The sequence below is a fragment of the Ruditapes philippinarum genome, unplaced genomic scaffold, assembly GCF_026571515.1.
Source record: "Ruditapes philippinarum isolate M1 unplaced genomic scaffold, ASM2657151v2 ctg5622_1_1_1_1, whole genome shotgun sequence".
Taxonomy (NCBI): Eukaryota; Metazoa; Mollusca; class Bivalvia; order Venerida; family Veneridae; genus Ruditapes; species Ruditapes philippinarum.
The window spans coordinates 97689-114259 of NW_026854200.1; positions in this window are offsets into that span (position 1 = coordinate 97689).

A 16571-nucleotide genomic window follows, 5' to 3' on the forward strand; every position below is an offset into this window, starting at 1 on the left:
GATTTTATAAGTTTTTACTATATGCATATAGGGAAAATCAATGACCCCTGGGGTGGGGCCAATTTTGACCCCAGGGCTTTTATTTGAACAAACTTGATAGACACCTATAAGAAGATGTTTCATGCTAAATATCTTAGCTCTAGATCTTTGGGTTTTTTAAAAGAAGATTTTATAAGTTTTTACTATATGCAAATAGGGAAAATCAATGACCCCCGGGGCGGGGCCAATTCCGACCCTAGGGCTTTTATTTGAACAAACTTGGTAGACATTCATTAGAACATGTTTCATGCTAAATATCTTAGCTCTAGCTCTTTGGGTTCTTTAAAAGAAGATTTTATAAGTTTTTACTATATGCATATAGGGAAAATCAATGACCCCTGGGGTGGGGCCTATTTTGACCCCAGGGCTTTTATTTGAACAAACTTGATAGACACCTATTAGAAGATGTTTCATGCTAAATATCTTAGCTCTAGATCTTTGGGTTTTTTAAAAGAAGATTTTATAAGTTTTTACTATATGCAAATAGGGAAAATCAATGACCCCCGGGGCGGGGCCAATTTCGACCCTAGGGCTTTTATTTGAACAAACTTGGTAGACATTCATTAGAACATGTTTCATGCTATATATCTTAGCTCTAGCTCTTTGGGTTCTTTAAAAGAAGATTTTATAAGTTTTTACTATATGCATATTGGGAAAATCAATGACCCCCTGGGGCGGAGCTAATTTTGACCCAAGGGCTTTTAATTGAACAAACTTGGTAGACAACCATTAGAAGATGTTTCATGCTAAATATCTTAGCTCTAGCTCTTAGGGTTTTTTAATAGAAGATATTTTAAGTTTTTTCTATCGGTTGCCATGGCAACCAGAGTTCTGCATGGAATTAAATTCTTTGAACAATTTTTAAAGGTGACCACCAAAGGAACATTCCTGTGAAGTTTGGATGAAATTGGCTCAGCGGTTTATGAGGAGATGTCATTTAAAGTAAAAGTTTACGGACGGACGACGGACGCCGGACGAAAAGCGATCACAAAAGCTCACCCTGTCACTTTGTGACAGGTGAGCTAAAAACTGGAAAAGATGAGAAGAAAACGGTCTGATACTTAAGATGAACTTATTCTCTCACTGAAAGTAATATTTTGGGAAAGAAAGATCCAGAAGTTGACTTTGATTCAATAATATAATCGTCGTATATATATCCCATAATGGAGAATTGTTAAAATAATGCAGGATTGTGAAAATCAGACATAGTTGTGGAAATAAATGACGAAAACTAGTATCTTATGAAGCTATAATTAAAGTTCGGCAGATGTGTTAGGTATACCAAAAAGCAAACTATAAAGAAAGGCTAAGTTTGCGTTATTGTATACTCATAAATATCGGCGAAACACAAACTTCAACGCCAGAACAGTAGCCAGTTCGTTTTTCTCACAAATAATCTGGAATATATGTTATGAGGGTCCTTACAGCCGTATGCGCTAATTTATTCGAAGTTTACTTTAAAAAATATATCGACCCTTTTCCTATTCGAAGTGGTCATAACCGCCCCCATATACATTTGCACAATTCAGTGTTATTTTTCAAAATTTCTGCGTTTACGGTCACTGGTGAATATTATGTAATGCACGAGTTTCTCGACTTCACATATTGTCTATTGTATAGAGAACAATAGAACAAAAACAGGTCGGGATATATTTACTTTTAACAAAAGAGCCGGTAGGTAAGATCATTTATACTCGGTTTACAACATATTCATGCATGCTATTTCTTTCTAATCCATTGAAAAACTACAAAGTACGTTTGATTGAAATGAAAAAAAAATCTATAAGTGAAAGTCACCCTTAAAATATGATAGAATATATTCAAGAAAAAATCGAAAATCCTGTTTATTATTAATCATGGTAAGAAAACAAAAAGCACTGAGTTTAGAAACAAATTATAAATAATGTATTTTATGAGAAATTGTGAAAGGGAGTAAAACTAAAACTGAAATAGCAAATGATTTTCACATTCCAAAAAGTACTATGCGCCTTCGGGTATTGTGTCAAAAAAGAAATAAATTATTAATTTGTCTTAATCAAATGCTCTTCAAAATGGCGGACGATGAAAAACAATCAGTTGTTATATGTAAATCTGTTCGCTATAAAAAAAACTGATACAAGGAACTAATTCGCTATATGCTTATAGGAACTCCGGTTATAAGGAACTGATCTTGGATGTCTACAGTAAATATAAACTGGTTATACTGCAAAGTGCAGAGGGAAAATTGCTCTAAAGTCACTGCAATGTGTACTTTAGTTATCAAATTGTCACTTTGCGAAAAATTTACAGCTTGAAAAGTTTCATTTTCACTAAAAGTTAAAAGATAACAATGTTACCAACTGCGTAACAGCGAAAGTGATATTTTTTTACAATATGATAACGTTTTATACCGTAATTGTGGTCCGATACCGCCAGACCACTCTATAATTATCCTGTTCAGGCTTGATAACAATGAAGTTTTATCGATACTACTGACGAAACAAGCTTGTCGTCTCCCCTGATTTTCCCAGCTCTCATTTTTACACAGAACGAAATATTTCATCGTCTGTAATTTTGGAATATTTAAGTGCTCACTGTTAATATATTGCACACCATAATCACACCGTATTACCGGCGGCAGTGATGGCAGATCACTGCAGTGATGGCAGATAGCTGAAATTTACCGCTCGGTACAGGTAGGTTATAAATTTGGTTGTTTTTTTTATATTACACAAGTACGGCCCAATTCATTGCTATGAAACTATTGTCCATTGACTGGAGATACTGTTAAGTAATTTTGGACTCGTTTTTTCTGTTTTTAAGACTATTTTGAGCAGGATAAAAGTGACAGCTTCGGAAAAATCCGTGAAAATGTCTGTTTTTGTTCAAAACATCTCTAGTTTTAACTAAATGGCAGGATTTCGTGTTATTAATATAGACGTCCATCCGTTGGGGTCACGCAAGCCAAATATCTACCCCGTGAGTCTTTTCTTAAAAGTTTTACAGACGTTCAATCTGGTCCGGTTGAAGAAAAAATGATGCCGTTGTAGACAGATACTTATTTTAAATGCTGCCGTCGATGGCAGAAATACCATGAAAGTGGCTAACATTCTGACAGAAAATCAAGGTCAATCTTTTATCAATTCCTCTATTCTTTGCGCCCTTTAAGTCGGAATTGAGACGTTAAACTATCATTTCTAATATTTTCTCATGATAGAAAAGTAATTAATGCGGTATGTGCATCGAAAAAGCTTTTTGTAAACACGCAGATACAATACAAAATGTGATGATTCCGTACGACCATATAGAGCAATTAAGATGAAGAAATTCAGTTTTCTATATTCATGCATGTGTGCTTGATCTGTTGTGTCTGTCAGTTACATGCTTACAATACCATAATTATGTATCTTAAGTTTAGCAGCGCATAATTCACTGCCTTTTAAAGACATAACGCCATTTGCATATTACAGAAGTGGATATTCATTTCCTTGCATATGACATTATTTTCTCGAGGTAATAATATTCATCGCTTTATGACATATAAAATCTGAAATTTACTTAGTCGGCGCTAATGCTGCAGAATATAAGCTACTAAATCGAGGTAATAAAGGGGAGACTATTTATCTTGCAACTGACAAGATCTGTGGACATCAGTGTATCATAAAACAATGTATGTTAATGTAAAATGGAGATTAAGATAATATTATCGACAGTTCAAATATTTTCCTATATTATCAAGTTCTTGTAAAACACGACAACGTGGATTCATTTCTTTAAATTTTCATGTTTGAAATCGCGTTGTCCACCTTACTGTTAGTACTGTTGTTAATATTTTAATTTAGCATAATAAATGTAATTCAAAGGCAAACTACAACGCGATTTCAAACATGAAAATTTAAAATTAAATCTTATATATTACCTCGATTTAGTAACTTATATTTTGCAGCATTAGCGCCGACTAAGTAAATTTTAGGCTTTATATGTCATAAAGCGATGAACCTCAAGAAAACAAGTTCATATGCTAGCAAATGAATATCCACTTACTGAAGTTACAGCTGTTATGTCTTGAAAAGGCAGTGACTTATGCGCTGCTAAACTTAAGATACATAATTATGGTATTGAATGCATGTAACTGACAGACACAACAGATCATGCACACATGCATGAATATAGAAAAATGAATTTCTTCAACTTAATTGCTCTATTAATAGTGCAATTCAGGGGCGGATACAAAACATGGATTCCTGGGGGAGGGGGGGGGGCTGACATATTGGTGGAAAATTTTTATAAAAATAACGCAACAGGCGAAAATTGTGCATGTTTGAAGATTAATAAAAATTGTAATTGATGTGTTTTATAGCTCATCTTATGAGTGGCAATGTACTTTGCTTTTGTATGTGTATGCTTATGCCTTTTTTTAAAAAAATATTTAGATGATATGGAATTAAGAAAAATATATGTAAATTGGGTGGGCCTGGGAGGGGTGTCCCCTCCCATAGACTGAGAAAATTTTGAAATATGAGGTTGTAAATGGTGTTATTTTCTTGACTTTCTTGTGCTGTTTATGGTACTTTTTGGATGGTTTAACATCACATTATATTTTGTATAGGTTCAAGTGTTTGCAAGGTCTTTCAAATAGAATTCCTCTTGTGTTTAGTAGTAAGCATTTACAAAATAACAGCACACTTAATTACTATTGTATGCACAACCGTTGATAAAAATAATTTCAAATACTTGATCATTTTTTTATATGAATAATTAAAGTGGTATTAAAATACTGCCTTTCTATTGTACAAAAAAAAATTTCAAACACTTATTTTCAATAAGAATTTTTTCCATCAATGAATCCAGAGGTCACTACAATTTAAATTTTATTATAAAAATATAACTGTCATAAAAAGTTATTAAATGTAAATGACCAATCATTTCATCTTAATAAAAATCTATTAAATGCGATTCCTTTAATATTATATTCATAAAACTCGCCAATTTTTAATTTACAAATAAGAATTTTCAATTTCTTAATTATAGGGCTTTCGTAAAGAAAATGGAAAAATTAAGATAGTAAAATATAGTGTACACATCTGTTTTCCACTATCTGTGATATTAATTTCATTAGACTTTTGGAAAGTAATAAACCAATCAATTATGCATTTTTAACATTTGAAGTCATTCAAGCATGTTGATAGATAAATATCTCTGCCAAACCCCAAGGCATGAGATTTACAACTGGATGACAGCAATAAATATTTTGATAAGGGAGTACACTACAGCCAATAAAGTTTGAAACTGACAAAAATATATTCCAGCCCAGCTGGTAAAGGTATCCTTGGGCCGAGCTGGGGGGGGGGGCTGCAGCCCTAGCTGTAGCCCGGGCCTGAATCCGCTACTGTGAATTTTGGTCATATTGCATCATCACTTTTTGTATTGTATCTGCGTGTTGCTAAAAAGCTTTTTCGATGCACATACCGCATTAATAACTTTCCTATCTTGAGAAAATATTAGAAATGATAGTTTAACGTCTCAATTCCGACTAAAAGGGCGCAAAGAATAGAGGAATTGATAAAAGATTGACCTTGATTTTCTGTCAGAATGTTAGTCACTTTCATGGTATTTCTGCCATCGACGGCAGCATTTAAAATAAGTATCTGCCTACAACGGCAGCATTTTTTCTTCAACCTGACCAGATTGAACGTCTGTAAAACTTTCAAGAAAAGACTCACGGGGTAGATATTTGGCTTGCGTGACCCCAATGGATGAACGTCTATATTAATAACACGAAATCCTGCCATTTAGTTAAAACTTGAGATATTTTGAACAAAAAAAACAGACATTTTCACGGATTTTTCCGAAGCTGTCACTTTTTAAGCTGTCACTTTTAACCTGCTCAAAATAGTCTAAAAACAGGAAAAACTAGTCAAAAATTACCTAATAGTTTTTCCAGTCAAGAGACAATAGTTTCATAGCAATGAAATGGGCCGTATTTGTGTAATAATACCAACCAAATTTATAACCTACCTGTACCGAGCGGTAAATCTCAGCTATCTGCCATCACTGCTGCCGGTAATACGGTGTGATAATGGTTACCGTTATATAATTATGACACACTTAAGCGGTTACAATTATCCAAAAAACACACGTTTATGGTGACTGTTATCAAACAGCACATTTTTGTGGTAACTGTTATCATACAGCACACTTTTATGGTCACTAGCTGATATCAAACACACACTTTAATTGTACCTGTTATAATAAAGCACACTTTTGTGGTAACCGTTATAATATATCACACTTTTATGGTAAATGTTATCATACAGCACATTTTTATGGTCAATGTTATCGTACAGCACACTTTAATGGTTACTTTTATCATATAGCACACATTCATGGCAACTGTTATCACGCATCACACTTTTATGGTTACTGTTATCATACATCACACTTTTATGGTTACTGTTAACATACATCACACTTTTATGGTTACTGTTATCATACATCACACTTTTATGATTACTGTTATCACACTTTTATGATTACTGTTAACATACATCACCTTTTTATGGTTACTGTTATCATACATCACACTTTTATGGTTACTGCTATCATACAGCACACATTTATGGTTACTTTTATCAAGCATCACACTTTTATGGTTACTGTTATCACGCATCACACTTTTATGGTTACTGTTAACATACATCACACTTTTATAGTTACTGTTAACATACATCACACTTTTATGGTTACTATTATCATACATCACACTTTTATGATTACTGTTATCACACTTTTATGATTACTGTTAACATACATCACACTTTTATGGTTACTGTTATCATACATCACATTTTTTATGGTTACTGCTATCATACAGCACACATTTATGGTTACTGTTATCAAGCATCACATTTTTATGGTTACTGTTATCACGCATCACACTTTTAAGGTTACTGTTAACATACATCACACTTCTATGGTTACTTTTATCATACATCAAACTTTTATGATAACTGTTATCACTCATCGCACTTTTATGGTTACTGTTAACATACATCACACTTTTATGGTTACTGTTAACATACATCACACTTTTATGGTTACTATTATCATACATCACACTTTTATGATTACTGTTATCACGCATCACACTTTTATGGTTACTGTTAACATACATCACACTTTTATGGTTACTGTTATCATACATCACACTTTTATGATTACAGTTATCGAGCATCACACTTTTATGGTTACTGCTAACATACATCACACTTTTATGGTTACTGTTATCATACATCACACTTTTATAATTTCTGTTATCACGTATCGCACTTTTATGGTTAATGTTATCATACAGCATTGTAGTTGTAACTTCTTAACAGCATTTTTTTTAACTTATTCTATAGCCAATATGCGGTCATATTCCCAATTGAAAATAGTATAAGTCATTAAGTTAACAGTATTATGCCATCCTTTGTTTTCTTATGTTCAACAAAACATCACTAAAAGACCCAATTCCATGGGTATGGGTGATGTTTCCAAATCCTGGAAAAAAACGGCTCTTTTAAACGGCACATATTCCATTACAATAGTTCAGTTCTAAGTTAGTATGCGTCATTATTCTTAGATTTGATAAAAGTTTTTATGTTTCAATTTCTTCAGATGAAACAAGGCAGAAGAATGGAAACATTTTTCAAAGATTTTTAGAAAGGTTTTCAGAAAGAAGACGTTACAACCGGATGAAAACAAGTAAGATTTTACTTAAATACACTATGCATGTTGTTTTCCAGAATTGATATACAGTCAAACCTTTGTTAGAGACAAATTCCGATTTCAGACCACCCTGTAGTTAAAGACCACTTTTTGAGAAACCTTCATTAAAAATGTACATTCCAAATAAATACCTTTTGTCATTAAAAGCCATGCATGTTCTCTCTTTGGATGATCCTTATTTACCAGTTTGACTGTACTGTGTTTTAAGCTTGACTTTTCGCGGGAAAAATCATGTTTCCGTTCCCGTTCGAGTCCGTAACAATATGTTGTTGTTAATGTTTTGTTGGAGTATTCCTTACTTTGTCCTCCGATGAGTAAGAAAATTTCGAGTGTGACTGCCGCTAGGCGGTGGTTTTTTTTTTTTTTTTATGTACACACGATTTCTTACCTGCCGAAACATTATAACTGAAGACGTGAAATTACGAGGGTTGTTCGGGAAGTTCTGGGAATTTTGTTATATCTCCCATTTTTTTTTTGTTTCTACTAAGACGTAAAATTTTGCACATACTAAGATTAGCATATCACGGAACTATTCCTAAAAATTGAATAGAATCAGACAACAATAGCCGGAAATAGCAGTAACCATAGCAACACTATAACGCCGCACCGGAGCAGTCCGACTCTAAAGAAAGGTATAACGCGCTACACTAATAATATTTCGTAATTTTGATAACGTAAACAATGCGCGAAAACGCTGGTCAGCAGTGGAACGTCATGACGTCATTTCCTGAAAATATCATAACGTTATTTAAATTCTCAACGGATCAACATTGTTTTAAAGTTGTTGCCCAGAGCCACTGAGTAAACAACATATGACATCGATAGGTGACGTTTAATTGCGAAGCATCGTGAAATTTTGTGTTGCGCTGGAAAAGTCTTCCACAGAAACAATGAAAATAATCAATTCTACAGGAAAATACAAGAAATGTAGTCCGGTTACAGTGTATAGATGGCATGCTTGTTTTAAAGAAGGAAGAAACCCTCCATACAGTTCGGACCTCGCTCCGATGGACTTCCGTGTGTTCCCGGAGCTCAAATCACAGCTGTGTGGAAAACGCTTTGACTCAGCTGACGATCTTGTGAAGCATACGCAAGCTATAATCTCGCCCTTTACCGATAGCTGGTACGTGGAAACATACAATAAGTGGATCAGCCGACACAGGAAATGCATCGAAATTGCAGGTGACTACGTTGAAAAGGTGCGACGATCAATGGACTTTAACGTCGCATAACGTTGCAAATGACGTCGGCGTGCTCCGGGTGTTTGTTATATGGTTATTTACTATTTTTTTATGTTTTAGTTTCTGTGTGTATGATGATGATATTTTCAGATACTGCACAGTATATATTGAAATAAATGCGTATATATTTATATTTACGCTAACCCGACTACAATGTGTGCTATAAAACAATTCTCAGAACTTCCCGAACAACCCTCGTATCTTAATAGAATGTAACTTGATATACAAGTTTGCTTATGTCTTGTATCAATAAAGTACAGGAAAATTCAACAGCATCCCGACTAGAATAAAATGTCATTCTGGACAATAAAATGAAAATATGTAATGCTAAATTGTTTAACGAGAAATAGCTCACTTACATAACGTCACTTCCTTTTTGGTTTGTTAAAATATATACAGATTAAGCTGAAGGAGCATGATATCTGTCACCGGTACGGGGGCTTAGGTGGCCAAGCAGGTTGGTAGTCAGGTAGGTAAATAGGTAGGTAGGTAGGTAGGCAGGCAGGTTTGTAGTTAATAGGTAGTCAGGCATGTAGGCAGTCGGGTAGGTAAGCTGGCAGACAGGCATGTAGTTAGGCAGGTAGGCAGTCAGATAGGTAGTTAGGCAGGTAGGCAGTCAGGTAGGTAAGCAGGCAGACAGGCATGTAGTTAGGCAGGTAGGCAGTCAGATAGGCAGGTAGGCAGTCAGGTAGGTATGTAGGCAGGTAGGTAGTCAGGCAGGTAGGAAGTTAGGGAGTCAGATAGGTAGATAGATTTCTGTACATCACGTGATGCTCAATTGGATTTAATAAAGAAAGGACATTGGTCGATCAACGGCATGAACCTTCAGGTGACTCACAACCATCTAATATTAAAGACTTACTTTGTATTGTTATATCGTATAAATCTATTAGCCTGGGCATTACATTTTGCAACTTTCCATTATAATTAGGTAATAAGGTATGGCAACGAAGAAGATCATAAATGAAAAGGTCAATGTGTTCGAGTGCGCAAGTTTTTTAACAAGAGGCGATGACAAATGGGCTTCAAAGTTTTTTTTTCTGAAATAAAATACAAAATTTGTATGGCATCAAAGTTTAATTTAGCACTTGAACTCCCCATTTAACTATTTTTCACGTGTTTCCCCAGTCAACAATAAAGTTTTCAGACGAAATCTGTTACGTTTTCCATGAACTCCGTGACAAGTATCATAATAATTCCATCCTTCGTGTAAACTGTTCCTCCCCCCCCCCCCCCCCCCCCCCGTGATAATATGCACTGTCTCACCTTAAATCCTGGCTCCTCCCCTGGTTGGCTACTGTATGCTTGTCAAAGAGTAATAAATTTCTATTTATAGATATATAATGTTTGTTTCAGTTGTCCGCGCATATTCACCAGTGATGGGACATTTTTTAAACATTTTTCTTTTTTGTTTGTTTTTGCTTTTGATGCGAATTATTTAGTAGTAGTGATAGAAATGGTAAGATTTTGATTTACTTGAAATTGATTTATTCTATGCTTTGAATGTTTTAAAAAATGTCTTTACAATATGTTATTTTGTCACGGAAGTGATAGCAGACGACAATTTATTGTTTTATTTTATTTCAAATTATTGGTGACTTATGATGTTATACATGTATAATTATAGTCCACTGTTATTAACGTTTTCGATTAGATATTTACCACTCATTTATATTTAAAGCTGAGTTTAATACGCTGAACCAAAGTCTCAAACATGCAGGTGGCTTGAGTTTAATAATTAGTCGTGAAAATTGTTATCTAACATTTCATATATTATCCATGAAAAATGTAAAATATCAGATAATGAAGGATAAACATGAAATAGGTTAGATCTATAAATGATGTGTTTTAAAGGAGACAATTATTCAAAAAGCCATTTTATGCCATTTTTTAATAGTCAATTGTGTCCGAGGTCCTTATCCAAAGTTTGGTGGAAAGAGCCCAGAAGATGTGATTGTGTTTGGACATTAAAATGGGTAATTGAATATTTGCCTACTTCAAAACACATCATCTATTATTCTTGAATAGTATGTATATGGTATTTTGGTCTAACCTAGCAAGTATTTAAGCATGTAAATAGCAATTCAATGCTGAGAGTTGATTTTCTCCCAATATATCAAGTATTTATAAGTCTACCGAAATTAAGTGAATTCATAGAGATATAAAAGTAAACAATGCATTATTAAGATTATGGTTTAAGAAATCGAAAGTACAAAATGCCAACCTGTTGACATAGTGTCCAGAATGTTTATATAATTTGATTTTACCATGGTTGTCAGACATTGTCAATCAAAATTGTACCGAAACAGACCTTTAGTTACATCGTATTCTTTATCAAAGATAACACTCTGTGTTTTACATATAAAATCACGTGGTAGAAATACTTTTATAGTCTATTTTTATTGACCTGTTTTATTATGAATACATTATAAGATTATTTTGAATATTCGATCCAACTTCGGTTATGTCCATGTAGTTAACGATAATTAATATGGAATATATGAGCCGTGTCACGACAAAACCAGCATAGTGGGTTTGCGACCAGCATGGATCCAGACCAGCATGCGCATCCGCTGTCCGCTTACAAACCCTATAACAAATAGAGAAACTGATAGCGAACAGCATGGATTCTGATCAGACTGCGCGGATGCGCAGGCTGGTCTGGATCTATGCTGGTCGCAAACCCCATTATGATGGTTTTGTCGTGACGCGGCTCATATAATAATGTTTTTAAAAGTCACAGTATATAAGTCGTAATCACATCCTGTTAAAGTGATTGCCTGGTATACGAGTGGTCAGTGGATAACTGTTGTCATAGTTTTTTTCCTTATTTATTTTTTAAGTATTTTTAATGGAAATGACCAAGTGTTTACAAAAATGTAGAACAAAACAGCTAGTGGTACTCCCCCAGTATAACTACATGTATATTACAGAAACCACATGCTATAATTAAGGTGATTTGCCGAAAATCTACAGTATATCATTATCTATATATTGTGTGCTTTGACCGTATAATCAGTATGCAAAAGTATTAAGTCTGATTATGAATAATAGCCGAGGAATTCCGATTAGGCAAAATTAAAATGATGGAGAAATCAGGAGGAATTCTTTCCTGTTTCGAGTAAAAATTCCCCCCTTCTTATTTCCCCTCCGAGATAACTATTTGTTTTCATATTTTTAATGTAAAAATATCATTTGATCAGGATTTGTTTTCATATTTTTAATGTAAAAATATCATTTTAAAATGGTTCAAACATGTTAAACATATATCGTTCTTGGTGTTTGTTAATGCAATGAACTATATTATAGAAGAAATATTTTTATCTTTAGCTTGTCCACACCCTCCCCCACCAATTCTTTGGGTTCAGAATGAAGAAGAAAAATGCTTTTTTTCAAGCATACAATGTATTAATTATAACGATGGAAATATTTCGTTTTGTATATGCATATATGCAATTATTAAAACAAAGTTTAGCTTTAATTATGCATTGTTAATGTTAAACATAGCATCTGCATATAGTATTACATATCTACTTCTTATTTGTCATTATGCATTATTTGTTCCAAACCATGCAAAATTGAAGTTAGTAACACCTCAGTTTTTTATATATTCTATAGAAAGATTGTCACTGATTAATACTTTTTTCTACTCTATTTTCAGAACTTCAAGGCGACCTGATTAAATTCTACAGGAAAAGGTGTAGTTCAATACCTCTCTCACCGCTTCTTGAAGAAGAAGAGACACCTTTAGCTGGGTTCTACGTGATGCCAGATATAGTCGCTGTAAACAAGAGGTCCCGAAATTGTCATGAAGAGGAAAGAATACCGTTCAAGTCTTTGAAAGACCAGTTTTCAACCGGAAATGCAGATCAGCAAGAAATTTATCTTTCAGCTGATGCAGGTTTTGGAAAAACTGCTTTCTCAAAATATCTTGCAGTCACGTGGTGTCAAGCTCATTGTCACGATGAAAACTACGCCTGCTTTGAAAAGAGCCAGTTAAAAACGTTATTAAACTTTGAGTTCTTATTTTTGGTTTTATTAAGAGACTGTTCCTCTGTTTGTAACATTGACGATATGATTGAACAGCAAATTACGAGGAAACTTCCTACTTCTGCAATACTAGATGAAGTTTTACGTAGAGAAAAATGCTTGATTATTTTGGACGGTCTTGACGAATGGACTCACCCTGTAAATAGTTGTGGCGAAGTTTCAAAAGAAATCCCACATCGATACGTACGTGATAATTGTGTTATTCTAACGACAACCCGACCGTGGAAGCTTGGAGTTGCAAATCTCAAAACAAGTCAAATAAACAAAAAAGTAGAATTGGTTCAATTAAGTGCAGATGCTACGCGGCAACTGGAAGAAAATGCTATAAGGAAAATGACCGGCGTCCATAACGATAGAGAACTGAAGAGTAAAATACGGGACTTTAATAAAGTGATACGTGACCACCGCCTAGAGCACATGCTAGGAATTCCACTCCTCCTCATGTATACAGTTTGCCTATGGTGCAACAACAAACCTATAGGAAATTCAAAACATGAAATTTACACCAATATCATTGAATTTCTATTATCAAGAACGTCAAAGAAAAACCCGGAAGTTCAACCATCTCGTGAGTCGTCTGCCAGTGAAATTCCAGAATACTTCAAAAGTCATGAATTTTGTAAACATTTTTACAGTCTTATAACATCATTAGCAGAACTAGCTTACCAAACATTATTTAACAAAGAAAGAGCAAACACGCTGGTATTTGATAGAACGGTTGCTGATATATATCTCAAAGCAAACGACATGAAATTAAGTCTTCTCTCAGGAATACTGTCAGAAAGTAGAAGTAAAACTTTAATGGAAGAAATTATCAAAGTATCGTTTTCTCACAAATCAGTACAAGAATTCTTTGCCGCCATATTTATAAGTTCTCAAAGTGACGCGCAGAAAACTGTTCTAGGAAAATGTAGAAATGTTCAAGATATTCTGGACATGTCAAAAATGTGTGAATTTATAATTGGAATGAATGCTGACCGGATGTGTGAAATATCAAATGATTGGATGTCTGTGATAAATGAAGACGAGAAAACACGCGACTCTAGAACTAGGATAGGTGACGAGATATCCATGTACAATAATCCATTGTATAACATACAGGAAATGTTCATGTCGTGTTTACAAGAAATGCCTGAAAGTGAAAATATTCAATTATGTTTACAAGATTTCTTCATTGACCAGAACAACGAGCGCAGTAAGCTGTTACAACGTTTATTAAAACAAAATAAAACCAACATAAAATCACTTTATATACACACCAGAGGTACTTCCAGGAGTTTACGTGAAATTATAGATTTATTCTCTCTCACAGATCTCAGTCATATACAGAAACTTTACTATTATGGTGACTGGGAGAAGGAGGCTGAGATAAGCCGGATTTTGTTTCCCAGTTTACAGTCCGTTACTTTGTCGGATGATACATGGATAAATGATGAAGAAAATCTGAGTGAAAATTTAGCGCGATTACAAAACTTACAATATTTATATATTAGAGACTTCACGTTATCTCACAAAATACTGGAACCATTTTACAATTTTATCTCCGCTCAAAAATTCAATGAAAGAGTTAAAATTGGAGGAGTATTATACTGTAAAAACATGGCCGCCATGATTGTAAGAGATTGAACTTGGACTTGTCTCAACATTCAACTCTATCAAATTTATACTTGTGGGAGTTACCTGGGAGACTACAATTAAATATAACAACACCGTCATTAGTTAATGTTACGTTGTACGACATCAATCTAGATGATGAAAGTTCATTGTTACTGTCACGTGACATGTTGAATATTAAACATGTGGTGTTGGCGTATATAGAAATGTCCGCAGAAAGTTTACAGAACTTTATTACCGTACTGAAAAATCTGCCGCAGTCAGTTACAGTAGAGATGGTCGCCATTACACCGTGGACAGAATATGACCGTGTTACAAAAAAAATTCGGAGTTCACAAACTTTTCATGTGATACAAGACGACAACTACGGCTGGTTTGATTTCAAAACAATAAAACCAAGTAAAGAATAAACAAAGGAAAAACATTGTGAAATAAACTGATGAAATTACTTCAATAATTTTAAATGAAAACAATTTAAAAATGGACACTAAAAAAACAAAATGGTGACTTCTTCTTTCTTCTGCGTTATACATGTACTGTATAGTTTGGTCATTTAATTTAAAAACATTTATTTCAGTTTAAAGTTTTATTAAGTGACAGTTGTTTTTATAAATAAATAAATAAAAACAATTTTAAGAGGATAAATAATTCAAGGACGTTTTTAACCGGAAGTTAATGGATAACTTGGAAATATTTTACAGGTAAGATATTTTATTTTGAATTTTTTTTTATTTTTTTTTTACTTTTACACACCTAAGTATTAAAATATATTATTCTAATTGCATTATGAGATTTTCTTTTAATTAAATAATAAAACTTAATATATAATAATAAAACAATTCTACTTTTAATATTTTTCCATAATTTTTTTATTTTAGATTCTATAGTCTAAATAAAACTTTACATTAACTTAGTTAATGAAGACACATGAATATATTAACAATTGTTAAATAACAACCAAAGTCCATTGACATATGGCTTTGTTATTTTGTACACTTATTTACTATCATGACCCCCCCCCTGTAGACAGGTGGAGGTAACTCTATTTAAAAGCATTTTGGCAGAATTATGCCCCTTTTTTGACTTAGAATTTATGCTTTAGTTTGCGTACCACCCCCAATATATTCAAAGTCCATTGACATATGACTTTATTACTTAGCACACTTATTCACCATCATGCCCCCAACATGTAGACAAGAGGAGGTAACTCTATCAAGCTTTTTGACAGAATTATGCCCCTTTTTGACTTAGAAATTATGCTTTAGTTTGCGTACCACCCCCAATATATTCGAAGTCCATTGACGTATGGTTTTATAACTTAGCACACTTATTCACCATCATGCCCCCAACATGTAGACAAGGGGAGGTAACTCTATTAAGTATTTTGACAGAATTATGCCCCTTTTTTGACTTAAAATTTATGCTTTAGTTTGCGTACCACCCCCAATATATTCAAAGTCCATTGACATATGGCTTAGTTACTTAGCACACTTATTCACCATCATGCCCCCAACATGTAGACGGGTGGAGGTAACTCTATCAAGCTTTTTGACAGAATTATGCCCCTTTTTTTACTTAGAATTTTGGTTTAATTTGCGTACCACCCCCAATATATTCAAAGTCCATTGACATATGACTTTATTACTAAGCACACTTATTCACCATCATGCCCCCAACATGTAGACAGGTGGTGGTAACTCTATTAAGTATTTTGACAGAATTATGCCCCTTTTTTGACTTAGAATTTATGCTTTAGTTTGCGTACCACCCCCAATATATTTAAAGTCCATTGACATATGGCTTTTTTACTAAGCACACTTATTCACCATCATGCCCCCAACATGTAGACGGGTGGAGGTAACTCTATCAAGCTTTTTG